This window comes from Pelophylax lessonae, assembly GCF_965119305.1.
Source record: "Pelophylax lessonae genome assembly, chromosome: 7".
Lineage (NCBI taxonomy): Eukaryota > Metazoa > Chordata > Amphibia > Anura > Ranidae > Pelophylax > Pelophylax lessonae.
The window spans coordinates 146739212-146756619 of NC_138774.1; the positions used below are offsets into that span (position 1 = coordinate 146739212).

A 17408-nucleotide genomic window follows, 5' to 3' on the forward strand; every position below is an offset into this window, starting at 1 on the left:
AATGGTTTATTTCCTGTTTAGGAACCAGAATACATGTTTCTTATCAAAAGTGCACCACATATCTAGCAGTAATACTTCACAGTCAGAATCAGAATGACATCACACATCATATATCAGAAATGCTTCATAGTCAGCAATTTCTCCATAAACAAATATTTTTTTTTTGCCAGTATTAGCTCAGTGAATCGCAAGCCTCTCATGTTCCATTAAAGAGGTTTTACAGGCTAAAATAAAATGTGACCTGTGTCAAGCCTCCCTGTACAGCAATCCCCTCACTCAGCAAGGCCCTTGTACCACAGCTCAGCGGACCAAGCCTGACCCATGAGATAACACAACACTTCATAAGAGTCATTTTAACTCAGTCTAAGCCTATGTTGCTTTTTGGCATCAAAAACAGAGTTTAAAGAGAAACTGGTAACACAAACTTCTAAGACAGAAATTTTCTTTCTTGTTTTGCGTAAAGTGTTTCATGATCATTTACTATGTAGTAAGCTTAACACCAAGTCAAACAGTATGATGAATAGACAGACATTTCCTGTTTTATGTAGGATGCTTTTCTTTAGAATTAAAAAATAAATAAATAAATAAAAATATATGTATATTTTTTTTTCAAAGGCAACCAGTGCCACTGCCACTAGTGTATAGGACTATCAACGGTATAACATTAAGAAGAATTGCACTGTATAACCTCCTGTTTCAAGGTAAATATATTGCATGCACACATCTCTAAGCAGATATTACTGCTGCTCTATTAATTGGCGGAGGTTGTAAGAGAACTGTACAGCTGGCTATCTGCCCTGGAGAGCGAAGAACATCACTGACTGTACAGTATATCTCACAGGTCCTCCAGCAATTCTTCCATGGCAACCTAAACAGAAGAATGCCCACTTGCCATTAGGCCTTTGAATTAATTCAGCAATATAAAAAGGCAGGCTAATATGGTTTTAGAATAACATACTGTATGCTGCCTAGATGATGGGCCTTTGAAACCAGTACATAAATTAACAGATAATAACAATTATATCATAAATAATATTCATAAAATAAAAAAATAGTAATTTTCACAATTATATGTGCTACAACTATCTGGCATACTACTTCTGCTACAATAAAATAATAAAATGTGTTTTAAATTAGAATTCGCATTAAAAGAATAGAAATATATATATATATATATATATATATATATATATTCAAACAATACAGATGGTCATTGCCTTCTTGTAAGTCACAGTGTCCCCTGTGCTGTGTAGTTGCTTTAGCATGACACACATTTTCTGAGCTTGCAATCCTGTGTCACAGCTCTGCCAACTTGAACTCTGCCTGAATGTAATGTTCTAGCTGAGTAATCTACCTCCCCTCCTCTACCAATGTTTTAAACTTAAAGCAGAGCTCCACCCAAAAGGTGAAACTCCACTTATTTGCCTACTCCCCCTCTCCGCTGCCACATATGGCACCTTTCTGGGGGGGTGGATACCTGTCCAGGTACCCACTCCCACTTCTGTGTAAGAGTGCTGCAATTGTTGTGTGGTAATCTACACGATTCCGGGCCTCTCCTTCTGCCCACTGCCTTCTGGGAGACGCACAGGTCCCAGAAGACAGACCATTCAGAAAGCCTGATTCCCGCATGCCCAGTAGGAAACTGGCTGTGAAGAAGAAGATGTCGGCGCCTGCGCCCGGAGCCCGGAGCCGATGGACGGATTAGCTTCGGGTGCCGACATCACAGGATCCCTGGACAGGTAAGTGTTCTTTTAGTAAAAGTCAGCAGCTACAGTATTTGTAGCTGCTGACTTTTCATTTTTTCCCCCAGGCTGGAAACTCCTCTTTAAGGCATGAGGAAAGCTGTTAAAGCAGATGTCCATTTTCCTTTTTTTTTTCCCACACAAAAATTGTTTGCCCAGCAACAGTGCTGGGACAAGGTCACCCCCTCTCAGTTGTGCACGACCAATCATCTTACCCATGTCTGACAACCACACTTGATCATTACACCAATGTATACAGTGCAAAGGTCAGAACTGAAAAATTTACCCCTATGAGGCATTTCATATCTACATATGTATATATATATATATATATATATATATATATATATATATATATTGTGACAGGAAGTCAGGTAAATCTGGGGATGTAGTCACAGAGAGGAGACACATTCCCACCTGGTTTGGAAAGTTCACTAATTACTATAGGGTGTCGGCTGCCAAAGGCAGCAGGAAGGTGTAAAGAAGTTGAAAGGCCTTCAGCTGTTCGGAATGAGGAAATGAAGGCCTCTATAATTTGTCCAGAGGAAGTCTATGGATTGCTGCCTCCTGTCGCCATGTGGGCAGTGGTGTATTTAGGTTTTGTGCTGCCCTAGGCCGGACTAAACTCGTGCACCCCCTAATTTAACTACGACCCACCCCTTCCTGTCAAGGCCAGCCCCTTCCTGCTTCAGACCCGCCCTGTCATCTGTAATCCACACCCCTTCTTCTGTAGGCTCCACCTTTTTTCTCTTAGAGCTCCACCTCTTCCACTTATTAAAAGTGGGTACAAAGTGCCTACTTGTATATTTAGTTGTTTTGTATGGGTACGTCAGTTTGCGGGAGTGCTCCTGGGAGCCTCCATTAGGCAATGGGGATGCCAATCCACAGGGCTGGTGGCTGTAATAGCCACCAGGCACCCGCAATCTTTCCCAGCTGAGAGAGAACGACGGTCTACTGTTGTAAACACAGCAGACCGTTGTTCGCTCTGAAATGATCACAGAGCGCCTGTGATCCACCTATTTAGGATCACAGGTCTCTGTGTACATTCTAAAAGTCCCTTCCCCATACAGTTAGAAAACACACCCTAGGCTCACACTTAACGCTTTGATCACCCCTGGGTTAATCCCTTCCCTGCCAGTGTCATTATTACAGTTACAGAGCATATTTTTAGCACTGATTACTGTAGTAAGGTCACTGGTCCCCCTAAAAGTGTCAAAAATGTCAGTTAGGGATCTGATCTGTGTGCCGCAATGTCGCAGTCCCGCTAAAAAATTGCTGATCTCTGCCATTACTAGTAAAAATAAAAAATAAACAAAAATGACATAAATCTTTCCCCTAGATTGCAGACACGATAACTTTTGCGCAAACCAATCAAAATACACTTATTGGGATTATTTTTACCAAAAATATTTAGCAGAAAACAAATTGGCCTAAAAGGATGAAAAATTTTGATTTAAAATTTTTTTTTGGAATGTTATATAGCAGAATGTGAAATTTTTTTTTTTTTCAGAATTGTCACTCTTTTTTTGTTTATAGCGCAAAAAATAGAAATTGCAGAGGTGATCAAATACCACCAAAAGAAAGCTCTGTTTGTGGGGAAAAAAGGGTGTCAATTTTATTTTGGTACAGCGTCGCAAGACCGCGCAATTGTCCGTTAAAGTAATGCAGTGCCGAATCACAAACAATGGCCCAGAGATTACTCCCCCCACCCCCTCCCCCAGTGTAATCCTCGGTGTACTCTCTTCTGTGTAATTCCCTCCCCATGCGAATCCACCCTCATTCTGTGTAAACCCCTTGTGTACTCCCCCCCCCCAGTCTAATCCCCTCGTAAACCCCCCAATAAATCCTCCAAATGTAATCCCTTTCAGTGTATTCTCTCCTGCAGTATGAGGTGAATTAGTGGGGCCAAGTGCCAGAAACTGGGCTCTGGGACTCCAGTGGGAATGGGGACCCCAGAGCACCCCTGCCCAGAGCTTGTCCTGATCACCCCCCCCCCTCCCAGCCCAGTAATCTGTTCTAATGACTCATCCCATTTAAACCCATTGTCATCAGAGTAGGTAGGTATGTCTGTAGGTAGGGATGTAGTTGGGTGGGTGTGCTCACTGGTTTTACCTGCCTTGGGTCACTGCAGCAGCTTCTCCACTATGATGCCCAGGTCCTCAGCCTTCACAGCCTGAAGCAGCTTCTGGTTCTTTCCCATCCTCAGTTCTGCACCCCAGGGTAGTACGATCCTGGGTACTGGAGAGAAAGAGCAGATCCTAGCAAAGCTTGATTGGTCCTCACATCCCCAGCATTCTTCCCTGGAGGGGAGGAGGGCTAGGAGATGGATGGGGACACTGGGTCAGATGTGCTCTCAGGAACACTTGGAAGGGTGATCCCCATACGTGGGAGCCAGAAGGGGCGGGGCAAACCTGGGGGGAGGAGCCAGAAATACCTGGTTGCAAGCACCATACTCGGGAGCCAGAAGGGGTGGGGCAAGCCTGGGGGGGAGCCATAAATACCTGGGTGCAAGCACCATAATCGGGAGCCAGAAGGGGCGGGCAAGCCTGGGGGAGGAGCTAGAAATACCTGAGTGCAAGCACCCTTCTCGAGAGCCAGAAGGGGCGGGCAAGCCTGGGGGAGGAGCCAGAAATACCTGAATGCAAGCACCATACTCGGGAGCCGAGCCGGGGAGGGGCGGGGTTGAGGTACCAGGAGAGGAGCCACGAAAAACGTTTTATACGTTGGAACCGCGCAGGGGAGGAAAGTGCAGAGCAAGGCGCCATGGTGAGTCGGGGGAGGAGCCAGAATTACCTGAGGGTAAGCTCCATACTCGGGAGGCAGGCCAGTGAGGGAGGAGTGGAGCCGAGGTGCCAGGGGAGGGAGGAGCCAGGATTACTTGCTAGTGAGCTCCATTCTTGGAGCCAGGGAGGGAGGGGCGGAGGCAAAAGGGTAACCCCTAAGGAGGAGCCAATACCCCGAGCAGCAAGGAGGGGAGGGGAGAAGGATTCTAACCTCCCATTGGTCTCCTGATCCCACCCCTGTTCCATAAATAATATGATTGGCTGCACTGACTCCTAGCTTCATCACGGCCGGGTCGGTGCCACGGGAGGACGGATCGAGGGCTTTTTTCATGCTGGGGGTGACTTTTTTGCCGCCCCCCGCAAAGTGCCGCCCTAGGCCTGGGCCTTGTTGGCCTAGGCCAAAATACAGCACTGCATGTGGGCTGGGAGAGGAGGACAGACAGACGTGTGCCTCCCGACGCCGTGTGGGCATGGGAGAAGGACTGCTGCCTCCTGTCGCCGTGTGGGCTGGGAGAGGAGGACAGACAGATGAGTGCCTCCCGACAAGCTGGTGAGCATGGGAGAAGACCCCCTGAAGTGATGTGCCCTAAGGAGGGTAAACAAGTGTAAAGACTACTCGAAGTGAGGTCTTGGATCATCTCAAGGTGAGAAGAGAAACTATTTCTATGTGGAAAGAAATAAATGCACTGCTTGCTATGTGGAGAGACAAGCAAATGAACTGTGTTCAATGTGAAGAGTGTGAAGAGACAAAGGGACATGTTCCATATGAAGAGGAGTACAAAATTTATTGGATATTTCAAACTTTGTTAACAAATAAAAAACTGAAACATTGGGCGTGCAAAATTATTCAGCCCCTTTACTTTCAGTGCAGCAAACTCTCTCCAGAAGTTCAGTGAGGATCTCTGAATGATCCAATGTTGACCTAAATGACTAATGAGGATAAATAGAATCCACCTGTGTGTAATCAAGTCTCCGTATAAATGCACCTGCACTGTGATAGTCTCAGAGGTCCGTTTAAAGTGCAGAGAGCATCATGAAGAACAAGGAACACACCAGGCAGGTCCGAGATACTGTTGTGGAGAAGTTTAAAGCCGGATTTGGATACAAAAAGATTTCCCAAGCTTTAAACATCCCAAGGAGCACAGTGAACGCGATAATATTGAAATGGAAGGAGTATCAGACCACTGCAAATCTACGAAGACCTGGCCGTCCCTCTAAACTTTCAGCTCATACAAGGAGAAGACTGATCAGAGATGCAAGAGGCCCATGATCACTCTGGATGAACTGCAGAGATCTACAGCTGAGGTGGGAGACTCTGTCCATAGGACAACAATCAGTCGTATATTGCACAAATCTGGCCTTTATGGAAGAGTGGCATGAAGAAAGCCATTTCTTAAAGATATCCATAAAATGTGTCGTTTAAGGTTTGCCACAAGCCACCTTGGAGACACATGTGGAAGAAGGTGCTCTGGTCAGATGAAACCAAAATCTAACTTTTTGGCAACAATGCAAAACTTTATGTTTGGCGTAAAAGCAACACAGCTCATCACCCTGAACACACCATCCCCACTGTCAAACATGGTGGTGGCAGCATCATGGTTTGGGCCTGCTTTTCTTCAGCAGGGACAGGGAAGATGGTTAAAATCGATGGGAAGAGTGATGGAGCCAAATACAGGACCATTCTGGAAGAAAACCTGATGGAGTCTGCAAAAGATCTGAGACTGGGACGGAGATTTGTGTTCCAACAAGACCATGATCCAAAACATAAAGCAAAATCTACAATGGAATGGTTCACAAAAACATATCCAGGTGTTAGAATGGCCAAGTCAAAGTCCAGACCTGAATCCAATCGAGAATCTGTGGAAAGAACTGAAAACTGCTGTTCACAAACGCTCAACATCCAACCTCACTGAGCTTGAGCTGTTTTGCAAGGAGGAATGGGCAAAAATTTCAGTCTCTTGATGTGCAAAACTGATAGAGACATACACCAAGCGACTTACAGCTGTAATCGCAGCAAAAGGTGGCGCTACAAAGTATTAGCTTAAGGGGGCTGAATAATTTTGCACGCCCAATTTTTCAGTTTTTTATTTCTTAAAAAAGTTTGAAATATCCAATAAATTTCATTCCACTTCATGATTGTGTCCCGCTTGTTGTTGATTCTTCACAAAAAATTACAGTTTTATATCTTTATGTTTGAAGCCTGAAATGTGGCAAAAGGTCACAAAGTTCAAGGGGGTGAATACTTTTGCAAAGCACTGTATATACTGTACATAAAACCACCAATGTATGTACCTGCCTGACCCAAATGTCTTCCCTGAATTTTTTTCATAATAAAGGTTTAACCACTTGCCGACCGCCGCCCGACTATACACGGCGGCGGTCAGCCCCTCCCAGGCAAAGTGACGTACCGATACGTCACTAGCCTGGGAGCGAATAGGGGGCGAGCGCGCGCCGCCGGAGGCGCGCTCCCGCCCCCGCTCGTACCCGAAGAAGCCGGGGGGCGTGTGACCAGCGGACCCGATGTCCGCCGGTCACTCGTGATCGTCGGGTAGAGAGGGAGAAAGGCAGGCGGCTAATGTAAACAAAGCCGCCTGTCACTCTCCCCTGTGTAAAAGCACAGATCACTCGGTCCTGCTATGTAGGACCGTTGATCTGTGCTGTTACACACAAAGCCACATCCAATCACAGTAAGAAACACGCCCCTAGGGACACACTTACCCCCTCCTGCTCCAATAAAGTTAACCCCTTCCCTCCCAGTGTCATTTTTACAGTAACAGTGCATATGTATAGCACTGATTACTGTAGTAATGTCACTGGTACCCCCAAAAGTGTCAAAAATGTCAGTCAAGGGTCCGATCTGTCCGCTGCAATGTCGCAGTACCGCAAAAAAAAAAAAATCGCAGATCGCCGCCATTACTCGTTAAAAAAAAATAAATAAAAAATGACAAAAATCTTTCCCTTAGTTACTAAACGCAATAACTTTTGCGCAAACCAATCAAAATATGCTTTTTGCGATTTTTTTTTACCAAACATATGTAGCAGAAAACAAATTGGCCTAAAATGTTAAAAAATTTTGATTTTTACATTTTTTGGGGGGGAAATTTCATATAAAAAAATGTGAAAAATATTGTTATTTTTGCAAAATTGTCGCTCTTTTTTTGTTTATAGCGCATGATCAAAAAATCGCACAGGTGATCAAATACCACCAAAAGAAAGCTTTTGTTTGTGGGAAAAAAAGGACGTCAATTTCATTTGGGTACAGTGTCGCACGACCGCGCAATTGTCGGTTAAAGTCATGCAGTGCCGAATCGCAAAATAGGCCCTGGTCAGGAAGGGGGTAAAATCTTCCGGGGCTTAAGTGGTTAACCTCCCTGGCGGTATGATTATTTCAGATTTTAGGTGCTGAAAGTGGTACCATTTTTTTGCATGTAATTCTTAAGGGCGAGCAGCCCAAACCAACTATTTACATGTGGTTTTTACTGTACGTTCTTCTTTATAACATCTTGGGTATGATAAAGACAAAAGAAACACAAAATCATAAATTATAATATAATAAATAACTATAAATAAGTTAAAGTATATATATATATATATATATATATATATATATATATATATATATACACACACACACATATATATATATATATATATATATATATATATATATACACACATATATACACATATATATATATATATATATATACATATACATATATACACACACATAGGCAAGGTCAATGGGGGGCAAACTAAGGTCAGTTTATTTTATTTAGTTATGTAATCCAATAGGATTACAATATATCAGTGTGTTTGACATTTTGAATTTGCCACCGGTTCCACCCCCCTGCGACGAGATGCTCACAGGGAATGGAAGCAGGGACACACAGCATCAGGCGGAAGATCCAGCCACCGTACACTGCCGGAATACATTGCGGGATCCTGGGGACAAGGTAAGTAATCTCTTTCAGGATCCAGCGACTTCTCCCTGGCGGTACCCTGAGTGTGGCTCGGGGTTACTGCTAATGGCACTGAAATTCCACACTCGGGAATACCGCCAGGGAGGTTAAATCCCAACTCTAGGAAAAAAAATCAACTCTTGCAATGGGGCCTATCGTAGTGCATGGGTTAAATGCTCATTAATGCCTAGTACACATGATGAGAAAATAAGTCAAAAACAAACGCATTTGGAGCGATTGTCTGAAATCTGATTTTTTTTTACACAGCTTTCAAGAGCAGATTATGACAGTTCATGAGAAAATATCACAAAATAAGCACAAAAACAATTCTTGTAAGATAACAGAACAAATGATTTCCAGTAATTAGTATAGTATTTACATAAAAAAAAATCAAATACCCAAGACATGCGCATGTGCATGCTCGGAAATGAAAGGATACATTACAATACACCATTTCTGAAGTTGTATTCTATCTAACAAGAACTTTTTATAACTTTAGTAATCTATTTGTTTTCCATATGGAACTAGTAAAAAATAAAATTGTTTGATATTCTCATCGTGTGTATGGTCCTTTTTTATTCTAGGAGCAGAGGATTAAGGTAAAACCACTTAGTCCCGGCTAACACTGGTGCGATGCGGGAAACCTGCGATTTAGTGCCCGTTCCCACATCGCACCAGAACCACACAGTGGTTTACACTGAGGTCTCCGACTCTCAGTAAAGTTATTAACACCCCCAGATTGGTTCGCAGATCGCAATGCGAACTGCAAAATAGTGCAGGAATTGGATCATATGGGTGTGGACACCCATGCAATGTGATTGCAGTGCGAACCAAAAAAAAGGGCCCTGCAACATTTTGGTGCGAATGCAATGCAATTTCTGTCATAAAGTTTGTATGGCTGAAATCACATTGCACAGACATCGCATGTGATCTGCACAGCAATGTGGTGCAATGTCTGGCATCGCAAAAAGTTTTCCAGCAGGCTCCCATTCCACAGAAGCTGATCTGACAGGTGGCATCTGTCTAAGGCCCCTTTCACACTGTGGAGTCCGTCGGCGGACTCTGTTTTTCTCAGCGGTGGATCAATCCGCCGATCCACCGCTGAGCAAGCGGATGGCAGCTGTGTCTCCGCTCTGTGTGCGGAGACACAGCTGTCAGGTCCCGCTGTTCCCTATGGGGGAATCGGATGGGAATGGCCCGTCTGTCCATTCTCATCCAATCCGATCCGCTGGACGGATGCAAAATAGGATTTCCATCCTTCCAGATTTGACGGATCAGATCGGATGTCAGAGGACATGTCTCCGCTGACATCAGATGCCCCATAGAGATGCATGGGGCATCCGTTCAGATCTGCCAAAAAAAACGGTCCACCTGTGTGAAAGGGGCCTTCCAGGCAAGGCCACATAGATAAAAATTCAGCTGGTCCCTGCTAAACTGAAAAAATGTTGATCCATGTGTGCTCAGCTCTACCTTAGTCCTTGCTCCAGTAGGCTCCATAGTTGTGACTGGTCCTCAGGAGCTCCTGGGTAAACTGTGACTGGCTGTGGTCACACTTCAGCCTCATCATAACATACAGGGTTAATGTTCCTGTATGGTATGTGATGATGCTGAGACTTTGGGTGAAAGAGGAGAGCGCTGCAAGGGTGGACTTTTTAACTTTGCTGGAGTTGGGATGCAAAACACATCACTTACTGTTTATGATCAAATCGTTGATTAGGCTAGGAATATACTGGGAATTTTCAGACTGTACATACTGTAGATGTATTCCACATACACACTGTATCTTATTAAAATGCATGATTTTCATTAAAGCATAACTCCACTTTTGTTGAGAAAAAAAAAAACATTCCCCTCTGGGTGATCTCTGTACATTACAAGGATTTTAACAAACTTTGTTGCAGATTCCTACCTTTGTTATTCTGAAGAAATCATTGTTTGTTCCTATGTGCTTCTGTGCTGAGTGGGTAAAATGGGAGTGGTTTAATAATTATCTGTCAGCTGTGGCAGCTGCAGGGCTCTAATGAGGAAAGCTGCTGGGTCTGCATCCCTTTAGACGTGTTCCTATTGGGAGTATCTCACCAAAATGACATTTGTGTTTCAGGGGATGGCAGAAATCTGACTTGTATCTTAGGCAGACTTCTGGGAAAATTGGTGAGCCAATCACACAAGCAGGAAATTATGTTTCTGGGGTGCGGTCAGTACATGCTGTGTACAGAACCCCTCCAGGTAGCCATATTGCATTGCAATTTCAGAAAATTACAGTTGCAGATTGAAAAGGAAAGGTCATTTTTAATAACATTCAATAACAATATGATTGGTGTCACAATTGTATACACGATATTGTTTTTTCTGTATTTGCTGATCTTTTTCCCCACGAAAATGGAGTTACCCTTTAAGATATAGTGTGTGTGTGTGTGTGTGTGGAATACATCTACAGTATGTAGAGCCTGAAAAGTCCCAGTATATTCCGAGCCTATTCTAAACATTTTACTTTCTCTTTAGTAAACCTGCACTGCAAGGGTCAGTGCAGGCTTCCAGCACAGCATTGCACAGTGTGGAAGACAGGACATGTCCACTATCTGTCATCTCTTATCTTCAGTCTGTCCGAGGAGAAGTCTGATGTCTGAGACTACACCCACCTGTACTAGATCTCTCACTGTCCCAATCCAAACGGCCAGCCTGTCAGAAACCTGTGCCCGGGAGAGTGTTTCTCTCCTTTCTGGCAAAGGTCAGGGAAGCCTGCAAAAGGTATGGGCGCATTATTGGCTTTGCTTTTGGACAGGCTTTAGCAACACAGGAGCTGAGAAAAAAGGTGATGCTCGAGTGTTTTGGCGCCCCTTCCCACACTCCGCCCAGGGCAGCGGACCCTCTCGCCCACCCCTTGTACTGGCCCTGCCCAGCAATATCCTCCTCCTCTCTGGAGCTGTCCCTCCACATATTGATTGTCCCTGATTTCAGCCTCCAGTCTTCTTTAGGGTTAAATGATGGCCAGCATTATCCAACCCACTTCCTGAAAACCATAGCGATGACACACCTCCTAAGTGTGCATCATGCAGCCTAAGCCCATGATACTCTTGGACTAAGCAGCACTCATACATCATTATGTGAGTGCTGCTAAATCCAGGAAAAAGAGCTGACCAAAGCAGCCACTAAGAAGGAAGGACCCCATGGCATCACTAAACTGACCTAAAGACTCCAGAAAAAAAATGTAAGTATAGTATAAACCTCTCATTGGAAAAAAAAAAAAAAAAAAAAAAAAAAATGACTTTCTGTTCTGTTTGACACTTGTCACCTAGATGTGAGGGAAGTCTTGCTTCTTAGGACACAGGCCAAATTCAAATCCTGACAGAAGCTAAACTTTTGTCGCCGTACCACAAAATGTGCAGCCATTGAGAAACTTTCCTCTCATTTCTTTTCATTCTGACATCTGTCAAATGGAAAAGACGCAAGGACAGATTTCCAAAATGGGGACACAGGCAGAACAAAAGAGGTTCTAACCCTGATTATATACGGATAAAAAATATGCGCCATAAATAACAGGACATTAAAGGTACTCAAGAGGAAAATGATAATCCAAGGTCCAAGCATCATACATCCACTCTTTAAATACAGTTTTTTTTTTATATTATTCTTGAAAATAAAATGATCATCGGCTCCATAAAATACACATCAATTACATCAAATCTTTGAATAAGATATCCTGACAGGTCTAGATTTCAACACTCTTATTGTTAATGCATTGGACAATTTACCACCTCTTTCTAATTACTGGGTGGTTGACAAATTATATAAGCACTTTTAGTTGATAATGGTGTTGAAACTATTTACTCTTTGGATCCAGACCTGTTAGAATGTCCTATTCAAAGATTTTATGTAACTGATCTTTTTTAAGGAATAACAAAGTGATTCTCAGGAACATTATATTAAAAAAATATTTAACCACTTCTGGACCGGAAGGATTTGCCCCCTTAATGACCAGGCCATTTTTTGCGACTCGACACTGCGCTACTTTAACGGACAATTGCGCGGTTGTGTGACACTGTACCTAAATAAAATTGATGTCTGTTATTTCCCCACAAATAGAGCTTTCTTTTGGTGGTATTTGATTACCTCTGCAATTTTTATTTTTTGCGCTATAAACAAAAATATAGTGACAATGCTACATATTTTTGGTAAAAAAAAAAAAATCGCAATAAGTGTATTTTGATTGGTTTGCACAAAAATTATCGTGTCTACTAACTACGGGAAAGATTTATGTCATTTTTATTTATTTATTTTTTTTTACTAGTAATGGCGGCGATCTGTGTTTTTTAGTGGGACTGCAACATTGCAGCGGACAGAATGGACCCCTAACTTGACATTTTTTACAATTTTAGGGGGACCAGCAACATTACTACAGTAATCAGCGCTAAAAATATGCACTGTTACTGTAATAATGACACTGGCAGGGAAGGGGTTAACACAGTGGGTGATCAAGGGGTTAAATATGTACCTAGGGGAGTGTTTCTAACTGTAGGGGGGTTGGTCTTTTTGAAATGATCACAGAGACCTGTGATCCTATATAGAAGGATCACAGGCGCGCTGTGATCATTCCAGAGAGAAGAACGGTCACCCGGGTTTACAATAGCTGACCGTCCTTCTTTCTCAGCGGAGAGCGATAGCAGTGGCAGATGGCAAATCGGAGCCGCCTGCTCCGTGCTTCGGCGTCCCCGCTGCCAAGTTAGGGCTGGAGCACACCGCTGTCGGCGCGCGACCGATGTAGAGCTACGTAGAGCGGTTCGCGCAAAGAGGGGCTGCCTGCCATAGTAAAACTGTGACAGGCGGTCTGTAAGTAGTTAAAGAATGGATATATGATGTTGTATACTTGGATTACCGCTTACCTCTTGGGTAAATTTTAAGACCCTTATTTGTGGTGGGTATTTTTTATATTTTAGGATGGTATCTCTTAGGAAATAAATAAGGTTACATCAAGAATTTAAACACTTAGACTTGGGTGCTCAACCCATGGCCTTCCAGCTGTTGTGGAACTACAATTTCCATCATGCCTCTGCCTTTGGGAGTCAAGCTTGTAACGGTCAGTGGCTTGGAATGCATCATGGGACTTTTAGTTCCGCAACAGCTGGAGGGTCACACGTTGAGCACCCATGCCCTAAGATCTAAACCCTAACTGGTTGACATTTTGTTTGCCAAGCACAATTTTTTTTAAAAATAAAATACAGTATCATTGCTTTTTTGTATCCTTTTCATTTTACTTTCTTCAACAGCACAACATGTACGACGATTCGCCTGGGAGCGGCTGCCTGCTGCAGTACATCTGCGGCGGGCGGTCGTAAAGAGGTTAAAGACCACTATAACAAAAATAAATATTGTATTCTGCTAACTCTATACAATCAATAAAAGTACTGATATTTAAAAGAATAGGGATAATATTTTTTCAGAAGCTTCTTTGTCATTTTTTTACCTGTTGATACTTTCAGTAGAACCCTTCAATTTCCATTTCCTATAACAGGTTGACATTGTCATTGGCTCTGCAATGAAATTGCACAGCAGAGTTGACACCGTGTGGACACTGTAGTCTTACAGTAGATGGGCATGTTGCTCCTGTCAGAATACATTGATCAGTGGCTGTAGCCCCAGGTACAGACCAAGAGAAATTTTCCAACTTCTCAATTCGGCAGAAGCTGATCAAACTGTTAGGGATTGACATACACTGAATGCAATATGGCTGGTTTAGCAGGGAGTGAATTTCAACCAGAGTATGGTGAGCGTTACTGTTCTCCAATTACATGTTTTTGTTGCACAAACACAACAGCAACTATGGAAGCTATCTTATGTACAGTATATGTAATTTGTGATGTAGCACCCTCCTAGGTAGGTACTAGGAAAAGTATATATGTGGCCATGTCTGCTTATCAGGGGGGGGGGGGGGCATGATCATTTAGTTAGGCTGTCATGTGCTTCAGGTGTGGTCTGTTGAGTCTGGGGAGTCTCCCCGCTGTATCCAATGAGGACTCTTGTTTGACAGTGGAGGAAACCTGGCCAATAGTGCACCAGGGTTTATAGCTGTCTCAGTAGGCGGAGGTTGCCGCAAAGCACCTGGGATCAGATATAGGTCTGAGGGGAGAATGTGACAGGTCGTCTTTGGTGGCAAGCAGAGTCCCGGGAGGAGGCTGACGGCTGTCTCTCCTCCTGTCAGAGCAAGCAAGGGTGTTCTGGGTGGTCGGCCTTGATGACCGGAGGCTAAGCGGAGCTACAGGAAGGATCCAGAGTGCTGTGGACCGAGTGGAGCTGCTGGGCAGAAGTTTCCTGGAAAAACAGTGTTGTGAGCACTTAAAACTGTCCAGGGGTCTGCCTGAGAGAGGGGACCTCTCCAGAAGGTCAAAGGGATCCGGGAGCCAGCTAGCCAGTAGTGGTGGCATAGAAAGGGGGTGCCAGTATCTAAGCCCTGAAGATTAGTGAGAGAAAGGGGGCGCCGGTGCGAGCCCTGAGGTGTTCAGCGGTGCAGCAGTGTATTCAAGTGACTACCTCAGCAGGAGTGCTTAGGGGAGCTAGAAGAGGATTTCTTTAGTCAGAAAGCAGTCCCAGGTCAATTCAGCGTTAACAGGCATCTGGCCAGCGTTAACCAGCTTCAAGTCAGCGTTGATAGGTATTCAGCCAGCGTCAAGTCAGCGCCAAACAGCGATATTCAAGTGTCTCCGCCAAATGTGCCTAGTTTAGTTCCAGGGGTATCCCACTCATCCCTTCTCCCATCCAAATTACCAAATAAATACGAAAAACCCAAAGATACTGGACTGGTCATTGCCTCAGTGCTCACACTTGGAAAACATGCTTAAATGTGCTGTTGTTGCTAGCGGTAACCCACATACTGCAAAACGGTTGGGAATTGTGCTACAGTTATATTATATTAATACATAAATATAAAATCCTTATGCTTTTTCCATCTGCACTGTTCGTAGCTATTCATTTAAACAGTAAAGTAAAATTCAACCATTACAATCTTTTGAAGTTACTCTGCTAGCTAATAGGACTGTTGGTCCTGATGGTCATGATTTTGAGTCTGGTAAAATCACCTGAGGATATATTGCATAATCCATTGGCAGTCTGTAATCATATACAAGGTTAAGATTTTCTGATTTAATGGGTTAAAACAACTTCAACATTTTTTTGTAGTTTTGGGCATATGGGATGGGTCTGTATGCAACCTCCTGGTGGGCCAGGAAATGATGAAAAATGCTGCCCAGAAATGATATCCAAATTTTGCAGACTGCAAAAGGTTTTTTATACTTGTATGCGTCTTCCTGTTCCAGTGATAATCATTCCCCTCAATACTTGTTCTACTTGTTCACCTGTCACAGAGACAGGAAGGAAGGTGCAGTGGGGTCACAGGCAGGAATAACAACTTGACAATAAGTATTTTCCCTTCCAAAGTCTATCCAAAACTTTTGGCTGGAGTTGGCTTTAAGATTTTGCTGACCATTTTCTAATATAAGTAAATCACACTGTATAAATGAATGACATTCCACTGAAAGTCAACATTAAAACTTAGGAGAAAATTCACCCACTCCAGGCAACTGGGCATACATAATCTCATTTGTGCTAATAGTTATTGATGCAACTTTAGATAAGTGATGCAGCAGAAATGTAATTATCCCCTAGTTTTGTACATGTCTTCATTTCGCTGCACCATTGTTTGGCAGTACATTTAGATTTAATGAGAACCTGTCAACCTTTTATTGAAAACACATAATTTATGATTACATAAAATAATGAATTAGCAATCTATTTTTGATCTCTGCCCTACCTCTTCTAATTATGACACTTCCAGGTCCCACATTAAGTAAATTCTAAGCCATGCATAGGAAAATATTGTATTTCATGTGCATAATAGATGTGTCTTTATTGATGATTTGCAGAAAGGTTAAAATGCAGAATAAAAAGCTCTACAAGACCTGTAGAACTAAAGGGTCATTGTGGTATAATGACTGAATGTTTAAAAATAACAATGCTGTCTGCCAACAAAGTTAAAGCATTCATCAAGTGAACTTGTAGGTATGTTAGACTCAGAACAAAATGTAACTTCTAGTAATGAAAGAGTGGGCACAGCTGAGTGCCCACAACATGCGATTGTGGCAGCCATGATTAGTTAAGAAAAAAATAGGTTACTGTGTCTTTAAATCCTTAATGTGCTTGTCATGAGGATTTTAGGCAGGAGACACAAGGTTTTTCTAGAAGCCTCTCCACATGTGTAAGGGGGGCTATATAAAACGCCGCATGAGGACTTCCGTTGCAGTTGACCTGATCGGCATGGCGAGCTCCATAGACTATAATACAGGAGCTATAATACAGAAGCTTACCTGCCATGAAAGGTCATTAAGATGCTGGTCAGAAGGGTCCTGGAGAAGGTGGTGTCTGAGGGAGGAGAAGAGTGGCTGCGGTGATGCCTGGAAGGGATGGGAGGACAACTCAGGTTTGAGACATGATGCAGTTCTTATTTCTCAATGTAATATGCAGAGCTTCAAAAGAAGATAAAAAACTGATCTAACGGGAAATGGTCATTGGCTCAATTTACAGGCTTGTTGCAACTCCATCATTTGCTCTTAGGCAGTGATTAATATCTTTCTGTTAGCCCCCCCTGTTTAGGTAATTTTTTGGTTCATGTAAATGGTCCCCTTCTCATGAAATTCCAATTTTCGGCCATATTTAGACGTTGTCTTTCGCAGTTGGGTTTATCTCATCTCAAATTTTCTACCCACTCATTTCGAATTGGAGCCGCCACAGAAGCTGCAAGATTGGACCTTGATGATGCTATTATTATGAAGTTGGGAAGGTGGGAATCTCAAATATTTAATCTTTATGTTCGTCCTAACTGATCTCTCTGATTTTCTTAGGTTCCAAGTCTTACATTTGGATCATTGGACATT

General features: G+C 43.2%; 1 protein-coding gene across 1 annotated transcript in view; it reads right to left on the minus strand.

The window, feature by feature from the left end:
- Nucleotides 1-17408, minus strand: part of IL1RAPL2 (interleukin 1 receptor accessory protein like 2) — a 1216730-nt gene that overhangs the window by 565032 nt on the left and 634290 nt on the right. The window lies entirely within an intron of this gene.